Source organism: Pan paniscus, chromosome 21 (genome assembly GCF_029289425.2).
Source record: "Pan paniscus chromosome 21, NHGRI_mPanPan1-v2.0_pri, whole genome shotgun sequence".
NCBI classification, from domain to species: domain Eukaryota; kingdom Metazoa; phylum Chordata; class Mammalia; order Primates; family Hominidae; genus Pan; species Pan paniscus.
This window is the reverse complement of record NC_073270.2, coordinates 70,290,260-70,315,220: the sequence shown is the minus strand read 5'-3', so window position 1 is coordinate 70,315,220 and position 24,961 is coordinate 70,290,260. Positions and strand designations below refer to the sequence as shown.

General features: G+C 37.1%; 1 long non-coding RNA gene across 1 annotated transcript; it reads right to left on the bottom strand.

Annotated features, from left to right (window-relative positions):
• LOC129394894 (uncharacterized) lies at positions 1–24,825 on the bottom strand. The gene is made up of 3 exons (XR_008622279.1): positions 24,577–24,825; positions 15,351–15,524; positions 1–101 (listed from the first exon to the last, which is right to left on the bottom strand). It is a non-coding gene; the product is annotated as an uncharacterized LOC129394894 (long non-coding RNA).
• Between the last annotated feature and the right edge of the window lie 136 nt (positions 24,826–24,961).

The following is a 24,961-nucleotide window of genomic DNA, read 5'->3' as shown; positions in this document are numbered from 1 at the left end:
CTTGGTAGTGATTCATAGGAAATTTCACATTCCTGGGACACACTGATGTCATCTAGAGCAACGGTAGCATTTGATGACAAAACAGTAGCTTCCAAAATTAACTATAATTACAGAAAGATAAAACTGTTAAAAACACATCACAAAAGTAATGTCTTACAATCATATTTCTTTGTGTAGAGGAACCCTATTTACATCTGTCCCATTCTCCAATCTAATTTTAGAAAACTGTTCTGACCAGAACATCCTAATTTAAATTTATAAAACCATAACTGCTTTGACAGCGTCTTATGTACCTTAATGCCAAAGGTAACCTTGTTTCAATTAAAGTGGTAACATTCATCACGAGTGAAGGGCTCTCTTCTCATTGGAGCCATTAAGAGTCATATGCATTTATAATGAGCTCTTTGGGGTAATCAACTGTGTGACTTACAACTCAATTTAATTGAGATATGAATTGATTTGTAATCAGTGTGCTGAAGGCAATGATTTATTTCCATATTAAAATATTTAAATATTATAGACATTCATACAAACATAATATATATTATATACATACACAGAAACATACTCACTGTAGTAAAGCACACATCAATAACCACATACAGTGGTTGATAATATTCATATGCTGAAGCACTCAGAGACATCTATTTAATTTTAGTTTATTCTAATGCTGAATAATGACTGATATAATTTGTTTTCTTTCTTGTTAATTACTCATATTATGTTGTTATTCCAAGAAGAAAAAAAGAGAGAGAGAGAGAGAGAAAGGAGGGAAAGGAAGAAGTAATTTATGCCAGGAATCTTATGAACCTGCATAGTGGACCACCAGTCCAGGACACAGACAGAAGGTACATTTCTATCCTATCAAGGAGGGTCTCCAATCTCAAGGACCATTAAATTTACTTGTGCCAGGGCTCAGAACATGCTATCTCAAAATACAACACCTTGGAGTCAGAACATGCTGTCCCAAAATATAGCACCTTGGAGTCCCTCTCTGCCTTCCCCTCTCTTTCCTTTGTGAGAGCCAGCCATAAAGGAATTATCCGGCTTACTTCTCCTCAAAATAGGTCATAAGAACCTCATTTAACTGGTGTCCTACCCTATCTATACCTGGATGAAAGAAACACTACACAGAGAGGCCCATAAAGATCTTTGCTGAGTTCTCTCCAAGTTTTTACAATGAGATCATATTCTTTCTGTCCATTTGTATTTCTTCATGATTGTCCATTCATTGTTGAACTTAAGCATAAACATAGAGAGTTTTCCCTGGTCTTCAGGCCTTTGTTTTTGAAGGCCCCTATGTCACATAAAATGTTAATAAATTTGTTATTTTTTTTCTTTTTAACCTCTCTTTTGTTATAGGGGTTCCAGCCATGTCCCTTGTGATGAGTGAGGAAACGGTATTACTTTTCCTCTCCTACACTTCGTATGATACACTCACTACCCTACATCATAAATGCTGTATAAGAAATAAGTATAAGATACTAGGAGACTCAAAGAAGACACTTCATTATTTCTGCCAATAATGAGAGTTTGGGAAAAGATTTGGTGGAGAAGTAATAGTAAGCCTCCATGATACCAAATTTTGTTGGGCAAAACATTTTATCTCGAGAAACTGAAGCAGCAATCACAGCAAAAACACAGAGATGAGAAAGTGTATGGTGTGTTTAGAAAATGTTGATGGGTGTTAACGGAGTAAAAGATTTTAAGAGAACAACAAATTAATCAGATAATAGATGGAGAGGAAAATTCCATGAGTTGGTACAGCTCAATTGGAGAGAAACTAGATAGCATTTGTTAAAAAGAAAAATTGCATAGACTATAAAAATTGAGTTAATTTCTTGGCATTTATCCTAGTGAGACACTCAAAGGTATACACATGAAGGCTTGTGCAGGAATGTTTATTTCAGTGCTGGTTTTGATGACAAATGACAGGAAAGAACTTACATGTGAATGAATCAATCAATAGTGAGAAATACTATACCAGTTAAAAATAATATCTATCACCATGTGTCATTATGGAAAGAAATTCAACATGTGTTTTGGAGTAAAAAAATTAAGTTACAGAAAAATATTATAGTATAATATTACTTAGGCTGAAAACATACAATGGTTTAGATTTCCAAGTATATGTGGTACATTTATACATATTAAGTAAATAGAAAATGGACTGGAAGTAAAAATAAACTGGTATCTAAAGATACTCAAGATAAAATCTATGGTGGGTGATGAGGGTGGTCAGCAGGGACTGTTGCTTTATTTGCAATTTTTGATATTTTAATGTGATGTACATAATATTTTTTTAAGATTCTGATTAGAGATGATTTCTGTAGAATCTTAAACTAAGAAATTTAGCCTTCATTCCAGAGGCAGAAAATAACATAGGTTTTGAAGAAGGATCTTGGTAAAATATACACAAGTATTGTACTTTAGAAATATATTGTGTTTCATACCATTAAGTGACTGTGATTTTTTTGGACAGCTTAACTTTTGAAAGAGTTTTTCTATATTCATTATTATAATACATCTTGCATTGATGTCAATTAAAATAGATGTTTAATTCTTCAGACTCATTAGACAAGCATTTGTTGACCATCATATTTGAAGGTCTGTGCTACTCAGAGAAAACTGGAGAAAAAAAAACACGACAGTTTGAGGCACTTCTCTATGCTCCTAAAGAGGTACACGCTCACATTATTTGAATGGAATGGGTGGGCCCTGGGATGAGGTGAAGTAAAATCCTGAGGTAGTCTTTAAAATGTGGTTACATTATTTTACCTGAAGGGACCCACCAGGTTCCTTTAGATATTCATATTAAAATGGAAGGATAAATCCAACTTCAAAAGCCAAATAAAAATAATATTAGGTCATCTATATTTTGCTTGCTTACTTCTACATAGTTAAATTCATAATTATACAATTAGAAATTGTAATTCTACCATTAATTAAAATCATACGAATTTTAAAATACAAGCAATTACTTCCTTCAAAAAATGTCTGTTACACCTGTAAATAATGACCATCTCGTGGTTTCAAAATCACCTTGGCTGTTCCTATTTTTTATTGCTGGTTTTAACCAAACTGATATATACATATATACATATACATATATATGTATATATGTATATATGTGTATATATGTATATATATGTATGTGTATATATGTATATACATAACCAAACTGATATATATACATATATGATATATGCTATATATATCACATATACGTGCAAATATACATATATTATATGATATATATATCACATATATGTATATATCATATATTATGCTATATACATATATACGTATATACGTGTATATATGTATATATATGTGTATATATGTGTATATATGTATATATAACCAAACTGATATATACATATACATATATGTATATATGATATATATACATATACATATATGTATATATGATATATATATCTACATATATGTGTATATATATCATATATTATATGATATACGTATATACACGTATATATACGTATATACGTGTATATACGTATATATACACACATAGACATATATATGTGTGTGTATTTATATACACACATAGACACATATATATGTGTGTGTATATATATGTGTGTGTGTATATATATACATATATATATATGTATATATATATATATAAAATGTTGTGACCAATTCCCTTTCGGAACTACAGTCAGCATCAATTGGTAATCAGTAAGTGAGAAAGAGGTCACTCAGAAGAGCTGTTTCAACCACAGATGGAGGAAGAGTGAAAACCTCATTTGATAAGATTCTCAAGGTAATTGAATAATTTACATTTTAAATTGAATTAGATGACTCACTCTTCTAAAACTATTTTTTGGGATCTTGTTGATTTTTGTTTTATTCAATTATATTATTCCTTCTATGAACAAAATAATTTCTTGCTTTTAGGAACCACAAAAATTCATAAATGTTCATAATCAAATGATTACTTTTTACAAGTGCAAAACTCAGGTGCTTTTCCAGACAAATACGCAATTAACATAGAAATCTTGTTTTCAAAAAAATAACAGGAGCAGAAAATGAATATGAATCCAAGAGAAAATAGAGATATAGTAAGAAGGAGTAGAGAGTAGTAGGAATATATTAATTTTTGAAGAATGATGATGGTATCAATAATAAGAGCAGCAGCCACCTTTTATTTAGCACTTACTATATGCCAGTCACATTCACTTGTTTTAATCCTGTGAAGATGATGCTATTTTCGTCTTATTTTAAGGTGAAAGAAACAGAAGATTAGAGAATAGAAGTAATTGGTTGAATGTCACATGTCAAGTAAGAAAAATATGTAAGCTGAGCCATTAATGATTATACTATCCTGCATCTCCCTAATGAAATAAAGAGATAACTGGGCTTCAGTGGATGCTGCAGAATAGGGCTGTCTGGAGAAACAAGATTTCATGCAGCTCTAGATTAAGCAGGCCAAGGACACAGCAACTTTACGGAGACTCGATCACCTTTTACTTTTGTGTTATGAATCTTACCCTTCACTGAATCGTCAAATAATGTCAGGAAATTGTTATTGATTTATATCATTGACTCCGATAAAGAGAGAACATGGTATCCATCATTGTGTGAAATTTCACAAAAGGTTCATTTCAAAATGAAATCTAAAATATGATACAATTTCATTTTAATGGGAAGCTCGAAGAAAGTAGAGCAACTTGAAATCAATGGACTACTCAGAAAAAGTGCCACCTTGAGATACTAAAACAGCACAACAGTTGGGGGGAAAAGAAATATTAAAAGAATCTATTTGTGTGAAAAGCTGAACATAGCAAGTGAGCAGCCCAAGTTAAAACAGATTTGAAAAATACTATTAACTCTTTGACCTAAATTTTTCCAATAAACTCTCACAAGAAATAGAGGGAATATTGAAATGTCATTAATTTGCTGTTCTTACAGAGAAAACAGTAAACCTAATTCTTTGCCAGCAGGAAGAGCAAATGCCCTACCTAACTAGGGGTGCTTATTTGCTATGAAACCCAAAGCAATCTGTATTCTGTTATACTGTCTACAATTGACATCAAAAGAACCACACTGAATCAGAATTTCATGGCTAAAAGGGAACACAGAAGTCACGTGATTTGATGTCTTTCTTCTTTCCAATATTTGGACTGGATTACACTGTACTGTATAAATATGTTCAAAGGGGAGGAGCCAAGATGGCCGAATAGGAACAGCTCCGGTCTACAGCTCCCAGCGTGAGCGACGCAGAAGACGGGTGATTTCTGCATTTCCATCTGAGGTACCGGGTTCATCTCACTAGGGAGTGCCAGACAGTGGGCGCAGGCCAGTGGGTGCGCGTGCCGGGCGCGAGCCGAAGCAGGGCGAGGCATTGCCTCACCTGGGAAGCGCAACGGGTCAGGGAGTTCCCTTTCCGAGTCAAAGAAAGGGGTGACGGACGCACCTGGAAAATCGGGTCACTCCCACCCGAATATTGCGCGTTTCAGACTGGCTTAAAAAACGGCGCACCACGAGACTATATCCCACACCTGGCTCGGAGGGTCCTACGCCCTCGGAATCTCGCTGATTGCTAGCACAGCAGTCTGCGATCAAACTGCAAGGCGGCAGCGAGGCTGGGGGAGGGGCGCCCGCCATTGCCCAGGCTTGCTTAGGTAAACAAAGCAGCCGGGAAGCTCGAACTGGGTGGAGCCCACCACAGCTCAAGGAGGCCTGCCTGCCTCTGTAGGCTCCACCTCTGGGGGCAGGGCACAGACAAACAAAAAGACAGCAGTAACCTCTGCAGACTTAAATGTCCCTGTCTGACAGCTTTGAAGAGAGCAGTGGTTCTCCCAGCACGCAGCTGGAGATCTGAGAACGGGCAGACTGCCTCCTCAAGTGGGTCCCTAACCCCTGACCCCCGAGCAGCCTAACTGGGAGGCACCCCCCAGCAGGGGCACACTGACACCTCACACGGCAGGGTATTCCAACAGACCTGCAGCTGAGGGTCCTGTCTGTTAGAAGGAAAACTAACAAACAGAAAGGACATCCACACCGAAAACCCATCTGTACATCACCATCATCAAAGACCAAAAGTAGATAAAACCACAAAGATGGGGAGAAAACAGAACAGAAAAACAGGAAACTCTAAAATGCAGAGCGCCTCTCCTCCTCCAAAGGAACGCAGTTCCTCACCAGCAACGGAACAAAGCTGGATGGAGAATGATTTTGACGAGCTGAGAGAAGAAGGCTTCAGACGATCAAATTACTCTGAGCTACGGGAGGACATTCAAACCAAAGGCAAAGAAGTTGAAAACTTTGAAAAAAATTTAGAAGAATGTATAACTAGAATAACCAATACAGAGAAGTGCTTAAAGGAGCTGATGGAGCTGAAAACCAAGGCTCGAGAACTACGTGAAGAATGCAGAAGCCTCAGGAGCCGATGCGATCAACTGGAAGAAAGGGTATCAGCAATGGAAGATGAAATGAATGAAACGAAGTGAGAAGGGAAGTCTAGAGAAAAAAGAATAAAAAGAAATGAGCAAAGCCTCCAAGAAATATGGGACTATGTGAAAAGACCAAATCTACGTCTGATTGGTGTACCTGAAAGTGATGCGGAGAATGAAACCAAGTTGGAAAACACTCTGCAGGATATTATCCAGGAGAACTTCCCCAATCTAGCAAGGCAGGCCAACGTTCAGATTCAGGAAATACAGAGAACGCCACAAAGATACTCCTCGAGAAGAGCAACTCCAAGACACATAATTGTCAGATTCACCAAAGTTGAAATGAAGGAAAAAATGTTAAGGGCAGCCAGACAGAAAGGTCGGGTTACCCTCAAAGGGAAGCCCATCAGACTAACAGCGGATCTCTCGGCAGAAACCCTACAAGCCAGAAGAGAGTGGGGGCCAATATTCAACATTCTTAAAGAAAAGAATTTTCAACCCAGAATTTCATATCCAGCCAAACTAAGCTTCATAAGTGAAGGAGAAATAAAATACTTTACAGACAAGCAAATGCTGACCGATTTTGTCACCACCAGGCCTGCCCTAAAAGAGCTCCTGAAGGAAGCGCTAAATATGGAAAGGACCAACCGGTACCAGCCGCTGCAAAATCATGCCAAAATGTAAAGACCATCAAGACTAGGAAGAAACTGCATCAACTAACGAGCAAAATCACCAGCTAACATCATAATGACAGGATCAAATTCACACATAACAATATTAACTTTAAATGTAAATGGACTAAATTCTCCAATTAAAAGACACAGACTGGCAAGTTGGATAAAGAGTCAAGACCCATCAGTGTGCTGTATTCAGGAAACCCATCTCACGTGCAGAGACACACATAGGCTCAAAATAAAAGGATGGAGGAAGATCTACCAAGCAAATGGAAAACAAAAAAAGGCAGGGGTTGCAATCCTAGTCTCTGATAAAACAGACTTTAAACCAACAAAGATCAAAAGAGACAAAGAAGGCCATTACATAATGGTAAAGGGATCAATTCAACAAGAGGAACTAACTATCCTAAATATTTATGCACCCAATACAGGAGCACCCAGATTCATAAAGCAAGTCCTGAGTGACCTACAAAGAGACTTAGACTCCCACACATTAATAATGGGAGACTTTAACACCCCACTGTCAACATTAGACAGATCAACGAGACAGAAAGTCAACAAGGATACCCAGGAATTGAACTCAGCTCTGCACCAAGCGGACCTAATAGACATCTACAGAACTCTCCACCCCAAATCAACAGAATATACATTTTTTTCAGCACCACACCACACCTATTCCAAAATTGACCACATAGTTGGAAGTAAAGCTCTCCTCAGCAAATGTAAAAGAACAGAAATTATAACAAACTATCTCTCAGACCACAGTGCAATCAAACTAGAACTCAGGATTAAGAATCTCACTCAAAGCCGCTCAACTACATGGAAACTGAACAACCTGCTCCTGAATGACTGCTGGGTACATAACGAAATGAAGGCAGAAATAAAGATGTTCTTTGAAACCAACGAGAACAAAGACACAACATACCAGAATCTCTGGGACGCATTCAAAGCAGTGTGCAGAGGGAAATTTATAGCACTAAATGCCCACAAGAGAAAGCAGGAAAGATCCAAAATTGACACCCTAACATCACAATTAAAAGAACTAGAAAAGCAAGAGCAAACACATTCAAAAGCTAGCAGAAGGCAAGAAATAACTAAAATCAGAGCAGAACTGAAGGAAATAGAGACACAAAAAACCCTTCAAAAAATTAATGAATCCAGGAGCTGGTTTTTTGAAAGGATCAACAAAATTGATAGACCGCTAGCAAGACTAATAAAGAAAAAAAGAGAGAAGAATCAAATAGACGCAATAAAAAATGATAAAGGGGATATCACCACCGATCCCACAGAAATACAAACTACCATCAGAGAATACTACAAACACCTCTACGCAAATAAACTAGAAAATCTAGAAGAAATGGATACATTCCTCGACACATACACTCTCCCAAGACTAAACCAGGAAGAAGTTGAATCTCTGAATAGACCAATAACAGGAGCTGAAATTGTGGCAATAATCAATAGTTTACCAACCAAAAAGAGTCCAGGACCAGATGGATTCACAGCCGAATTCTACCAGAGGTACAAGGAGGAACTGGTACCATTCCTTCTGAAACTATTCCAATCAATAGAAAAAGAGGGAATCCTCCCTAACTCATTTTATGAGGCCAGCATCATTCTGATACCAAAGCCTGGCAGAGACACAACCAAAAAAGAGAATTTTAGACCAATATCCTTGATGAACATTGATGCAAAAATCCTCAATAAAATACTGGCAAACCGAATCCAGCAGCACATCAAAAAGCTTATCCACCATGATCAAGTGGGCTTCATCCCTGGGATGCAAGGCTGGTTCAACATACGCAAATCAATAAATGTAATCCAGCATATAAACAGAGCCAAAGACAAAAACCACATGATTATCTCAATAGATGCAGAAAAAGCCTTTGACAAAATTCAACAACCCTTCATGCTAAAAACTCTCAATAAATTAGGTATTGATGGGACATATTTCAAAATAATAAGAGCTATCTATGACAAACCCACAGCCAATATCATACTGAATGGGCAAAAACTGGAAGCATTCCCTTTGAAAACTGGCACAAGACAGGGATGCCCTCTCTCACCGCTCCTATTCAACATAGTGTTGGAAGTTCTGGCCAGGGCAATCAGGCAGGAGAAGGAAATAAAGGGTATTCAATTAGGAAAAGAGGAAGTCAAATTGTCCCTGTTTGCAGACGACATGATTGTTTATCTAGAAAACCCCATCGTCTCAGCCCAAAATCTCCTTAAGCTGATAAGCAACTTCAGCAAAGTCTCAGGATACAAAATCAATGTACAAAAATCACAAGCATTCTTATACACCAACAACAGACAAACAGAGAGCCAAATCATGAGTGAACTCCCATTCACAATTGCTTCAAAGAGAATAAAATACCTAGGAATCCAACTTACAAGGGATGTGAAGCACCTCTTCAAGGAGAACTACAAACCACTGCTCAAGGAAATAAAAGAGGATACAAACAAATGGAAGAACATTCCTTGCTCATGGGTAGGAAGAATCAATATCGTGAAAATGGCCATACTGCCCAAGGTAATTTACAGATTCAATGCCATCCCCATCAAGCTACCAATGACTTTCTTCACAGAATTGGAAAAAACTACTTCAAAGTTCATATGGAACCAAAAGAGAGCCCGCATCGCCAAGTCAATCCTAAGCCAAAAGAACAAAGCTGGAGGCATCACACTACCTGACTTCAAACTATACTACAAGGCTACAGTAACCAAAACAGCATGGTACTGGTACCAAAACAGAAATATAGATCAATGGAACAGAACAGAGCCCTCAGAAATAACGCCGCTTACCTACAACTATCTGATCTTTGACAAACCTGAGAAAAACAAGCAATGGGGAAAGGATTCCCTATTTAATAAATGGTGCTGGGAAAACTGGCTAGCCATATGTAGAAAGCTGAAACTGGATCCCTTCCTTACACCTTATACAAAAATCAATTCAAGATGGATTAAAGATTTAAACGTTAGACCTAAAACCATAAAAACCCTAGAAGAAAACCTAGGCATTACCATTCAGGACATAGGCGTGGGCAAGGACTTCATGTCCAAAACACCAAAAGCAATGGCAACAAAAGACAAAATTGACAAATGGGATCTAATTAAACTAAAGAGCTTCTGCACAGCAAAAGAAACTACCATCAGAGCGAATAGGCAACCTACAACATGGGAGAAAATTTTCGCAACCTACTCATCTGACAAAGGGCTAATATCCAGAATCTACAGTGAACTCAAACAAATTTACAAGAAAAAAACAAACAACCCCATCAAAAAGTGGGCGAAGGACATGAACAGGCACTTCTCAAAAGAAGACATTTATGCAGCCAAAAAACACATGAAAAAATGCTCATCATCGCTGGCCATCAGAGAAATGCAAATCAAAACCACTATGAGATATCATCTCACCCCAGTTAGAATGGCAATCATTAAAAAGTCAGGAAACAACAGGTGCTGGAGAGGATGTGGAGAAATAGGAACACTTTTACACTGTTGGTGGGACTGTAAACTAGTTCAACCATTGTGGAAGTCAGTGTGGCGATTCCTCAGGGATCTAGAACTAGAAATACCATTTGACCCAGCCATCCCATTACTGGGTATACACCCAAATGACTATAAATCATGCTGCTATAAAGACACATGCACACGTATGTTTATTGCGGCATTATTCACAATAGCAAAGACTTGGAACCAACCCAAATGTCCAACAATGATAGACTGGATTAAGAAAATGTGGCACATATACACCATGGAATACTATGCAGCCATAAAAAATGATGAGTTCATATCCTTTGTAGGGACATGGATGAAATTGGAAACCATCATTCTCAGTAAACTATCGCAAGAACAAAAAACCAAACACCGCATATTCTCACTCATAGGTGGGAATTGAACAATGAGATCACACGGACACAGGAAGGGGAATATCATACTCTGGGGACTGTGGTGGGGAGGGGGGAGGGGGGAGGGATAGCATTGGGAGATATACCTAATGCTAGATGACGAGTTAGTGGGTGCAGCGCACCAGCATGGCACATGTATACATATGTAACTAACCTGCACAATGTGCACATGTACCCTAAAACTTAAAGTATAATAAAAAATAAATAAAATAAAAAAATTAAAAAAATAAAAAAAATAAAATAAAATAAATAAATAAATATGTTCAGAGCTTAGTCACGTGGAACTGAAAGCTAGACAATGACTAAGGTCACCCTTAAATGATTCAGGCTACTAATCTTAAATCCTAGCCTATATCCAAGAAGACAAACTTTAAATATTTGAATATTTAAAAAGCTAGATTAACTATTTGTAGGTAGAATATCTTTTTCATTTGTTGTCGATAAAAGAACAAAGTAGAACTGTACCTAGCTAGAATCCTCATGTATATTTTCATATCTTTAAAAATACACTCAGAGAAATCAGGTTAAAGCCAGCATAATATTACCATCTTTTTTTTTTTCTGCAGAGGATAAGAAATGGGATGGAGAGAGATACAAGGAAGACAAAAGTTGCATCTTCATAAGCAAACAAACTTTAACATTATAAGCAAACAAAATGTTAACATTAGTTAATCCTGAGCTGTAATTAGGTATTTGTTTCTCTCTGTTTTAACTACTAGTTAGAAATATTTAATAGTAAATATATGCAATACTCATGGATTAAATATTACCATGTATGTATCTGTGCAAGTGTATCTATTTTTATATATTGTGTATGTATAAAATCCAGACTGATTCACAGCAGAACATCAATGCAAGTCCACAGTTCCTTATCTAAAGTCTTTGGGGCCAGATGAGTTTTGAAATGTGAATAGCTCAGAGCTGAGAATGGTAACATAACACCGAGAGTGTTTATTACATGACACCCTCTGGGAGATTGGGGGCAGCACTGTTTAATCAAACCTATCATGAAATCAGCTGCCTAAAGGCCTCACAGTGGTTCAGGGCAGCTTGGGTTTTGCCTCTAAACTCATTTTTAAAAAGCTTATTGCTTTCCAAACTTAATTTTCTAAATTGCTGATTGGATATTATAGGGCTGTCATGGGCTTCTTGAGAGTGAAATGTGAGGGGATGTTTTTTTCTTATTTTTCTTTTACTCATCTGTAGTTTCCAAAATAAATGTGTGCTGTAGCCAACTCATAGGCAGATTAAGTGGGGAGGCACAGAGGAAAAGTCTTAGCTTCTCTGGGGTGAATTCAATGTGACCGAGGCCTCGAAAGAACTCAGCATTGAGGCTGATTGGAGAGAAAAAGCAACACAAGGTGCTGAGCCACCAGCAGGGAGATGAAGGGAGAGGAAGGAGCAGGGCTGGGTTAGAAACCCTCACACATCCATTGCAGCCAAATCACAGAATCTAACCAAACCACTGCCCATCTACAAACTAGTTAATATGCCCCAGATAATAAGGGATAGTCTCCATTTGCACTGCAAAGCAAAACCATTACTATATCCAAAAAGGAGAACATTAAAGAGAAAACAAAAATTGCATTCACTGAAACTCTTCAGTAATGCTGATGGGTCCATGAGAGCTTCCAGCTGTAGACAGAAATGGCATGTGTTTCAACTCATATTTCTAAATTACTTACTGCTAGAAAGAACATTCTATTTTCTTCTCAATATGTCAATTAATGACAAACTCTGAACGATCTTCTTGGTGAGTTTCATTCTAACTAAAAGCAAACCGAATGAAAACATTTTTCTATAGAATATAAATGCAGGAGGCAAAAGATCAAATTGTTCTGATTTCATTGCCCTGCTCCTTGCAATGGAGATTGACACCAAAATGATTCCATGACCAGCCTTTGTGTCAAATGCTTCCCAATTAAGAGCTGCTAGTATTCATGATGTCTTTGTCCATTAAATATGAGAATAGAATAAATTGATCTTTGAGAAGGGACGTTGGGGACCTTCACTGAGTAAAGAAGCCTTTAATGATCAAGCCTGGAGTTCTGATCAAGTGGGAATTCCCTTTATAAAACAGAGAACACTAAGATTTATTGAGTGTCTACTATTTCCAGACAATATCCAAGGAATAACTACAGCAATAAAAACAGCTGAATTCTGTGTTTGTGCCAGATTTGCTTCCATGTGCTTTACAAGTATACACCATATAATCCTCACAATAACTGTATAAAGTAGAGAACAGTAATTGATTACAGTTGATGCTTATGCCCTAGTCTTCCTGCTTTCATGGGGAGGTGGTTCACTGTAGTAACATTGCTGTTACTTACCCCACACTCCGTGGGAGGAGGAAGATTTACCTGACTGTGAAGTTAGAAGAGTAACCTGGGGGAGCTCGATTCATCCTCTTCTCCCATTCAACACCCACTATTGGGAGCCAGCCTGTCCTCAGGAGGCATGCACACTGATATTATCTCTGGCTAAAGGTAAGAGACTTCACCTAGAGTATGAGCTCTATATTTCTCCAGCACAGTCAATTGTCCTCTGGGTAATTCTATTTATTCTAAGATCAAGCATTATTTTAAATAAGTGACTCTACATTCTAAAGCCATCTGCTCCAAAATATGTATTCTCTACCTGTTTAACCTCTATATTTATCTCAATTTGTTCAGAAATGAGGATGAGATGACCTTAAATCCCCAACTATTATCCTCACACCCCACTAATGAAAGAGGCATAGAGGGCTTCGGTAACTTCCCTATAATCATACACTTTTTTGTTTTTGTTTTTTTAAGATGGAGTCTCACTCTGTTGCCCAGGCTGCAGTGCAGTGGCGCCATGTCGGCTCACTGCAACTTCCACCTCCCAGGTTCAAGTGCTTCTCCTGCCTCAGCCTCCAGAGTAGCTGGGACTACAAGCACGTGCCACCATGCCTGGCTAATTTTTTGTATTTTTTGTAGAGGTGGGGTTTCACCGTGTTACTCAGGATGGTCTCGGTCTCCTGATCTCGTGATCCACCCGCCTCAGCCTCCCAAAGCGCTGGGATTACAGGCATGAGCCACCACCCCCAACCCTTTAACTTGAACCCAAGTTTCCAGAGCCCATGTTCATGGCTGCCATTTTAGCTATATTATCTTTAATATTCAGACTCCCCTGGAGTATTGCTTTTATCATCACTGGTTTTCACACATTAGGAAATTTGATGCACAAAGACAATATTTACACAGTCACTTAGCAACCAATGAGCAGAGCAGAGACTAAAACTCAGACCACTGACTCCAAAACAGTGTGCTTTCCACCATATTCCACTCCATCCAATCTAGATTCCAAAATAGCTCTTTTCAAATGTCATCCAGAAGACTTATATACAGGAAGGTAGAAATTAGAACACCCATTTGACAAGATACAATTGCCTTCTTTTATTATTATATTTTATTAATACATAGTAGTTGTACATATTTATGGGGTAAATGTGATATTTTGATACATGCATATAATGTGTCACTATCAAATAAAGGTAATTGGGATACCATCTCCTCACACACTTCTCATTTCTTTGTGTTGGGAACGCTCCAAATCTTATCCCCTAAATATTTTGAAATACACAATAACTTGTTATAATTGCCCTACTGTGCTATCAAACACTACAGCTTATTTCTTCTGTCTAACTAACTACATTTTTTAACCATTAACAAACCTCCCTTCCTAACCTCCTCCTCCCCACCTTTCTCAGCCTCTAGTAACCACCATTCTCCTCTCTACCTCCATGAGATCAACTTTTTAGTTCCCACACATGAGTGAGAACCTGCCATATTTGTCCTTCTGTGCCTGGCTTATTTCACTTTGTATAATGTCCTCCAGTTCCCAAAGGTGGATAACATTCTCAATGTTACCAGGCAGCAGAAAGTGAGGCAATAGGATTAAAATATTACAGCCCACGTCAGACTTTTTTTCACTACATCATATAATCCAATGTCTTCACTTAGAAATGATTTTAAGTTACTCTTCTCTCTGCCATCTTATTCATTTCTTATCTCCATTTTTGCTACTATTCTACACATGTCTTCAGTGCATAGTCAAAACTACCTCTCTACTCATCACAGATCATGTGTTTGATCTCTGAATGTGTTTGCTTCATTAATGTTGAATAAATTCATGAGCTGCGTGTGTTATTTTGTTATCTGAAAGGATTAGCATTAAATAAGTGTCTTCTGTTGCATTGTATTAATTTCATATGTGCTCACCTGAAAAGGTATGAGCTATGTGTGTTATATTGTTATCTGAAAGGATTAGCATTAAATAAGTGTCTTCTGTTGAGTTGTATTAATTTCGTATGTGCTTACCTGAAAAGGTAGAGTAGATTCTCCCGCTTCTGCAATGAGATCAATTTTTGCGTGGCTCCACTGAGATTCGGAGAATCTGATTATTTTGCCTTGCTTTTGCAAGTTTCCATCTAGAGACGTTCTTGTAAAAACTGAGAGATTTGAATGTTGAGACAAATGATACCAAAACTGCACCTGTTGAAAACATGTTTTCAATGATATAAATATTCCATTGACCTGTCTCTGGTAGTTTTTCCTATAATTTGAAATATTCCTGACCTCAGGTGATCCGCCTGCCTCGGCCTCCCAAAGTGCTGGGATTACAGGCATGAAACACCATCTCTACTAATAATATAAAAAAATTAGCTGGGTGTGGTAGTGCATGCGTGTAATCCCAGCTATTCGGAAGGCTGAGGTAGAAGAATCGCTTGAACCCAGAAGGCGGGGAGGTTGCAGTGAGCTGAGATCACGCCATTGCACTCCAGCCTGGGCAACAAGAGCGAGACTCCATCTCAAAAAACAAAACAAAACAAAACAACAACAACAAACAACAACAACAACAACAACAAATATATATATATATATATATATATTCCAAACAACTTCTGTGTTAAATATGATCTTCTCAATTCTCCTTTCCCCCAGATGTGTAACCCAGTCATGGGCAGTACCACTGTTTCCATGGAAGTTTCCAGAATCCTTCTCTCTGGCTTCTTACAAATATGAGAGGTACACGTTGAGACTCAATGTTACAAAATCAAGTATTACTATACAAACTTGATGTTTCAAACAAGAAAAACTTTCCTTAAAGATTATTTTCTTAGGTTAATTTTAAAAACTGTAATTAATACTTTATATCAATTTAGTCTCTGTGGTAGCATTAACAAATAACGGGGAAGCTCACAGGATACTGTTCATCAATAATTGAGCCAAGTAAGACAACATTCTTTGAGGGTAGGGAGGCTTAATCATTTCACTTCCTATTCACCACCAATAATGACACAATCTAAAGGTTTGATGGCTTAACTACATAGTGAAGAGAATAGAGAGGATTATGCCAGGTGCTGATAGCAGTAGCCCTAACATGAAATTGCGTACTGTTATTGATTCAACCAATATTTACTGACCACTTTCTAAGTACCTGGAGCTGTGTTAGGCAAAAATTAATTCCCTCAATGTTGTCTGGATGATTCATTCTGTAAAATATGCCCACAAAACCTCCATTAAAACAAGTTCAGGTACGCTGCAGTCAAATTTTTTTGCTTCTTCTCATTATCATATAACAGGTCCTAAGGCTGTATGTTTTAAAGCAAAACCCAACATTTAAAGATGAGGTCCCACAAAAGTGGAATACTTCTCTTTAGATTCAGTGACATTTTTTCAGGTTCATTATATTTTAAATTCTTTTTTAAAAATGTTTTCCCATTCATCATTGTGCTTTTATACTGATACATGGACAGATACTAGTGTATATATAGGCAAGCCATATATTTCACTGTTGGGACCCAATTCCAGTGATGAATGTTGACCAAAAAAATGTTTTAAATGCTTTTTTAAAAAAATTGTTCATTTTAAAACACCAAGCATCTATTTGGTACACATTTTTATCAATGTCTACTTAATTGTGATCACCTGATTTAAAAATTCTGATTGTTTATTTCATTTCAGATTTTATTACTGTGCTTACCTTAATTCACACCTTGACAGGTGAGTTACAAACAAAAATAATGGAAATGTTTAATTAAATTCCATGGAAAGAGAGGATTCATGTTTCTCAACTGCGATTACATTTTAGATCCCTGCTGTAAGTTTCACTATGTCCCAAGCTTGTAAATATGCAAAACAGAGCTTTAAACCTAGTTGTACAAGAGATGTGCATGTCCCATCAGAATTTTGAGCTGTCAAACTGTCACTCAGTACATCACCAGTGTGAAGTTATTTTAATAGTGTATTAAGTATAAATGCCAACGGGATCCATAGTCAATGGGATAAGAGCTCAGAACTTATATTTAATTTACTTTTTTTATAGAATTTGCATTACGCAGACTTAAATTCTTAAGTTATTAAATACCAAGGAATGTTCCATTATCTTTTGAATTTTTGAGGGTGAAATCACTGAACAAAAGTTATTGATACAGCCCACAAATTTTTTTAATTCATTGTTTTTCCTTTTTACTTTTATTTTAGGTTCGGGGTACATGTGAAGATTTGTTACATAGGCAAACACGTGTCACAGGGACTTGTACAGATTATTTCGTCACCCAGGTACTAAGCATTGTACCCAATAGTTATCTTTTCTGCTCCTCTCCCTCCTCCACCCTCCCCCCTAAAGGAGACCCCCGTGTCTGTTGTTTCCTTCTTTGTGTTCATTGTTTTTATTATTTAGCTCCCAACTTGTAAGTGAGAACATGCGGTATTTGGTTTCTTTTTCCTGTGTTAGTTTGCTAAGGATAATGGCCTCCAGCTCCATCCATGTTCCCACAAAAGACATGATCTTGTTCTTTTTTTATGGCTGCATATTCCGCAGTACATATGTACCACTCTTTCTTTATCCAATCTGTCATTGATGGGCATCTAGGTTGATTCCATATCCTTGCTATTGTAAATAGCGCTGCAATGACCATTCACATACATGTGAATGTATCTTTATGATAGAATGATGTCTTTTTTTTTTTTTTTTTAAGACAGGGTTTCACTCCAGTTGTTCAGGCTGGAGTGCAGTGGCATGATCACGGCTCACTGCAGCCTCAAACTCCTGAGCTCAGGTAATTCTCCCACCTCAGCCTTCTCAGTAATTGGGACTACAGGCTTGCACCACCACACCCAGCTAATTTTTTTTTTAATTTTTAGTAGAGATGAGGGTTTCACCATGTTACCCAGACTGGTCTTAAACTCCTGGACTCAAGCACTCCACCCACCTCAGCTGCCCAAAGTACTGGGATTAAAGGCGTGAGCCACTGCACCTGACCTACAGTAGAAAAATTTCTAGTACTGTAGGTATATGTACCCAGTAATGGGATTGCTGGGTGGAATAGTAGCTCTGCTTTTAGCTCTTTGCGGAGTTGCCATACTGCTTTCTGCAATGGTTGAACTAATCTACACTCCTATCAACAGTGTATAAGCATACTTTTTTCTCCACAACCTTGCCGGCATGTTATTTTTTGACATTTTAATAATGGCCATTCTGACTGGTGTGAGATGATATCTCATTGTGGTTTTGATTTGAATTTCTCTAATGATCAATTTTAAGTTATTGATACAAGCTGTGACTTCACATAAGTAGTACTCAAGTATGGAAACTCTGTGCCTCTCAACCTGGTGCATGCCAGTAGCAGAACACTAAACCTTAAACTCCAAATCATGAAACGTGTCATAAATTCCTCACAGAACTTATTATAGTAATTTGTATTTTCTAAGTATTCAGTTAATTGCATTAAAAAAAGAAGAAAGAAATGAGAAGACTGTCAGTAAATGCTTATAAACATTCAGAAATATATATAGAGAAAGTAACAGAGAGAGAGAGAGAGGAAAGAGAGGAAGAAAGATAATCTATTCTATGTCAAAAAAATGTATAAGGCATTACAGGTCCTTAGGGACCTTTGAGTCTTTTGGAGGAAGAGTGGCAAAAGAAAATGAACATTTAATTATAATGAGCATAACTACAAAATTGTGAAAATAGTGTGGCTGTTAAATTTAAATTAATTAAAATTAAACAAAGTGAAAAATTCATTTTCTCAGTTATGGTTTTGTTTTTGTTGTTGTTGTTGTTGTTCTTGAGACAGAGTTTCACTCTGTTGCCCAGGCTGGAGTGCAGTGGCGTGATCATGGCTCACTGCAGCCTCCACTTCCTGGGTTCAAGTGATTCTCCTGCCTCAGCCTCCAGAGTAGCTGGGACTACAGGCACATGCCACCACACCCAGCTAATTTTTGTATTTTTAGTAGCGATGGGGTTTTACCATGTTGGCCAGGATGATCTCGATCTCCTGACCTTGTGATCCGCCTGCCTCAGCCTCCCAAAGTGCTGGGATTACAGGCCAGAGCCACTGCGCCCGGCCTCTCAGTTGTTTTAAATGCTCAATAGCTCTATGTAGCTAGTAGCTACTATACTTAACATAGGGAACATTGTCCATCATCCCAGAATGTTGCATGAAACAGGTCTGCAAAGCATGTAAATGAAAATTACACCAAACATTCAAATTTTATTTACTACTTGATCATTTTTAAAGGAAATTTTCTTGATGCATGCCTGCTTCATTCAAAACAAGTTAAGTAAAATGTTAATAAAAAGGGCTTGCTTTTATTTTTATTGGGTCTCCACTAAGGCAGATTTTATATATAGTATGACTATTCAAGACTTTGAATCACTGCATTCAAGAGAATTTCATGTGGTTAAAAAAGTTTCCAACAAACAGTTCTTTCTGAATATTGAAGATAAAAATGGAAGCTCCAATTATTTCATTTTTAATTGTATCCTTATGATTTTAAATTATTTCTATTTTAAAAAATATATATGTATACATTAAATCATATATTTTACTACCAAAGGAAAGAACATCTGGTGATTTACACCAGTTACTGCATATGGATGAGTACCTAAGCTGGAGAGGGGGTGATAGTCTTAGTTCCATTGGCTCTCATGTCTGTACAGTGCCTCTGGGACCTTGGGCTCTCTGATACTTCAGTCTGGGACACCCAAGATCATGATTCAGAGGTTCAAAATGAATTCTTCCTTATTTTTCTGTTTTCTTTCTTTCTTTTTTTTTTTTTTTTTTTGATCATCTCCTGTTGAAACCCTCCTCTTCAAATTTTCTGCCAATTTTCTCAACTTCCCTATGGACTTTGTTCTAATTCCTTCTCAATCTCAGAGCTCCTTGGTCAGATCTTCATGGCCATTCTCGATTTTACTCCAAATCCTCAGCCACCTCTGCCTTCTCTGCTTCACATCAGACCCTTTATGCCTTCCTCAGTCTGCTTATTGCCACACTTGCTGCACCTTTATAAGATCTAGAATACGAAGATACAGAAGGACAAGAATAGCCAAGAAAGCAAAATAAATAAATGGGAGAAAAGAAAAAAAACAAGCTAAGATATCTATAGCTCCTCAAAATTCAGCTGGGAATAAGTATATATTGAAAGAGGGGATCATTCATCACATACATAAACACACAGACACACACACACATCCCTCACCATTACCATAGTGATTTTTATGGCTCCTAGTCAGTTATGCTTTTTCCTGGGCATTCTTTTCCTGAACAAGCTTATGTTGAGGTTTAGAATCTTCAATAAAACAGAATCGGTTTTTCCCATTTAAATGATTAATCTTTATGTGCTTTGATATACAGATTGGAGAGAGCACCTGCTCGCCCTTTCCTCTGTAGACTGTTGCTTCCTCTAGAATCCATCAGCTATTCTAACATTGATCTTTGGATTAAACACAATGACCAGGGAATAGAGCACAACTGCACCATTGCAGGACATGATCCAAAATTACTTTTTTTCTAAATTGTTCTTTGACTCCAGTTCATTGTCCTACTTTGGGGACATTGTAAGACATGGCCTTTTAAAACTCTTTGAGAGAGATTTGTAGAGTGTTATTATTATACTGGACTCACCCTCTTGTAGTTTGCAGCATTTTACACTGAATTGCTGTCAGTATCCCCCACTAAACAACACTTTGTTAGAGCAAGCATGTGTTTAGGTTGTTGTCATTATATTCCCTGCATCGAGGACTGTGATCAACACACAATAGATAAGCAATATATATGTGTTGAATCGTAGGTATAATGTTTACTTTGGTAATATAGAAAGCACTCGGGAGAAGTCTCAGAAGAACTATTTTCAGTTTTGTTTATTTCTCTTTACTTCCTTGAATCTGAACCACATGTGGCCCTCTCTGCATTGGCAGACTCAAATGTGTAGGCTGGCCCTCATAAACTTTACTTTGGGATCCAACCTATCTCTGGTTTCAACTACCTTTGTCCTGACTTTCTCATTCATATTTGTAAAACAATCTATGAATTATCTTTTACTGAAGGAATATTAATGTACTTGCAAAACAAGTTGGAGAATTAAAAACAAAAGAAAGATCAATAGATGAACATACAAACTAACTTTGAAAGCAAAAGCTTCATATTATCCATCTTCCTGTATTTAATTGTGAAGTCCTAAAAGTAAGAGATTATGTTACTTACACAGTAACTCAAATATGAAAACTCAGAAAATATTAGTACCCACATTAATCCCCTTCATACTTTACATTTCCTAGTTAATTGTAAACAGTAACAGCATTTCAACAGCAGTAAGATAGAATAGCTTTGGGCTCCCTCGTGTTCTGTTTGTCCTATCTTGTATTTCAAAGAAAAATGCCAATTTTCCACTAGTGGCTGAAAGGACTTTTGAAGCATAAATTAAAGTCCGCATCTTGAACAATGATTAGCTGCAAGAACAATTGTCCATGCTGATGGCATGTGTTGGCCACATATAAAGTACAAGGTAATCCATGCAAAATGGCCCTAAAATCGTGCTGTTAGAAATGGTAACTCACGAGAAAGCTCAAGTTGCTTTAAATTCCTTTCAAAAAAAGAAAAAGTTCTTAACTGTATTAGTCTGCTAGGATTATGTAGGAAAAAAAAAACCATATAATTTCAGAAAATGAAGGCTTTACTCATATCAAAGTACCCCACACTGGTTATCTCACTGCTTGACTCTACTACCTTATAATGAAGAACATTGGTTCCATGAAAGCACTATTATTAATATGTTCCAATTCAGAGGATTGGCTAGATTTTCCAGTTACCCAAGAAGGTAAGAATTTGTTTTGTTTGCTTATTCTGTAACTTTTATGTAAGAAAATATCGACCGGGTGCGGTGGCTCACGCCTGTAATCCCAACACTTTGGGAGGCCAAGGCGGGTGAATCACGAGGTCAGGAGATCGAGACCATCCTGGCTAACATGGTGAAACCCCGACTCTACTAAAAATACAAAAAATTAGCCAGGAGTGGTGGTGGGCACCTGTAGTCCCAGCTACTCAGGAGGCTGAGGCAGGAGCTTGCAGTGAGCCCAGATTGCGCCACTGCACTCCAGCCTGGGAGACAGAGTGACACTCTGTCTCAGGAAAAAAAAAAAAAAAGAAGAAAGAAAGAAAGAAAAAGAAAATATCACATATTGCCACAAACTTATTAAAAAAATTCATATTATAGTCTTAGAAAAATCCTGAGAACCTTAGCTATGTGTATCTCAGACTATCAATAACATTCTCCTACAGTCTACTCCTACTTCCTAAACTGGAAAGCATTACAAAGTAACTCAAATATCCTTCCCGCTAACTCAAAGACTCCTAAAATTCAAGCACATAGAGAAAAGCGTGAAAAACAAATATCTATTCTGGCAGTCTGCAGTGGCGCCTTGAAACAGTCTCAGTTTTTCAAAAACCAAGGCAAACCATTAAGTCAGTATCCATAGCCTTTAGAGATCGAAGCCTTGGTTTTGAGATAAACTACCAAGCACCCAAAATGTCCATGACAGCATTTTCACTGAGACCCCACCTAAATAACACCCCAACCCCAACTAAGTTACCAATTTAAGCAAAAATTAAGTGTCCCCAAGTGGAAACAATGATAAACTGAAACTCAATCCCAGTGACCACAAATCAATGGCTATCGGGAAGCATACAATGATGGGAAAGGTAGATTACATTTTAAAATCATATACATGCATATGATTTCTCAGTGACTCTAGGTGAGTCATAGGAATTTCTAATACACTCTTAATATCTTCAAATTTCTGTAAAGCAGGCAGAATTAACACATCATATTCCTTTACATTCAATTTTTTCTATATATCTAACATTTGTGATCTCATCACTTTAATGTATGACCTTGAATTAAATCTAAGTTAGCTTGTACTTTCAAAGAAGAAGTGCTTCTGGAGTGTCCCCTCAAAAAAAAAAAAAACACTCTATATCTATCTTTCTCTTTTTCTGTCTATCTTATAGGATTTAATTAAAATAAAGAGGTGGGAATGGGTAAAAGGCATTTGGATAAAATGGAAATGGAGACCAGGCATTTGCTTTAATTCTTATTCTCACAAAGAAATGAGAAGAAAAAAAAAAACAAAAGAAAGGAAAAGAAAGTATCTTTAGGACTTTAAAAGAAAGTATCTATGGACACCACTATTAAGAACTCAGGGCACTCCCACCTAGAATTATACAAAACTGAAAGTATAATTAGGTTTATACCTCGGAATAATATGTCATTTATCACCAGGAATGCCCAAGTAAACTGCTCTAACACTACACTTACAGGAAATGAATTTACTGTGTGGCACTATTGATCTCTTCATTATTTTCTGATAAGTAAAGACGAAAAAATTAGCTGAAATCCTAAGGGCCGAGAGGCATGTTGGAGCTCTCAAAAGGACTGAAAATAAGACAAGCTGAATACAGACCTCTGATTTAGGTGTTACTTTTATGGAAAGCAAAGGAATTATGTTTACTGAATTAACATTATATTTGGTACATATATACCAATGTTTGGTACAAACATTGTTTACCTACTATGTACCAAATATTTTGCCAGATGCTTTATTTAATCACATTTTAATCCTTGACATTATTCCATATAATCGTGTATGCTTCCAATGTAAACGCTGACATTTAATCCATACAATCATGTATGTTTCTGGTGTAGACACTGAGTCTCAAAAGGAATATACAATTTGTCTGAGCCACAGTTAGAAAGTGGCAAAAGAGACTTGAACCAAGTCTAACTAGTCCATCCTCTCTAATATGCTGCTGAAATAAAATGGGTATTTCACTCCTTAGTTTGTGTTTGCCTGGCACCAGAGGACTCATTTAAAAAACTCAAATTTCAGTAAATATAATCATTTCCATTTGTCTTTCTTTCAACAAACACTTATTTAACTGACTTTATTTTTCTCAGTGTACATTGTTGGCCAAAAATTTTGGCAACACGTATCCACAGCTTTAGATTATTGAAATGACTGTGTGAAAAGAATATAAAATAACAGAAAGCTTTAATAGCCCTCAAAAGAACGGTGCCAGTTATGTGTTACAAATGGTCTTCTAGAAGGACATAGCATTTTGTGTTGAAATAGCGCATGTAAATCTCTTAATTCATTATTAAGGTGCTAGTAAAACGTGGCGGGCATCTACTAGCAGAGTAACCCAAGCTCAGCGATTTACAACCACAGAATGGCCAGTGGAAATTCAGAACAGTTGATTACCTGACATGGGGTAGAGGCAGTGAGCAATTTTGTAAGAACAGGACTTCCAAGCTTGGCCACCCCGGGGGAGCGCTGTGCCTCCAAATAAATAAACGATCCTGCAAAAACAAAGGGAAAGTCATACGGATGCAAGTTCTCTTACACACTTAGCTGTTCTTTGCTCCACAATCTTATCCTTGCACATGCTAAACTATCAATTAGATAAAGAAAAGTACATTTTTTACATATTTACTATTATGGTTTGTAGATAACAAATAGCATTTATACCGGTATAACATTAAATGCCTAAAATAACATTTAATCAATTAAAACAAGCTCTTGATCCAAATCACCTAAACAAACATTTCTGTTGGCTTCATTTATGTCATAGAGTTTGACATCAAAT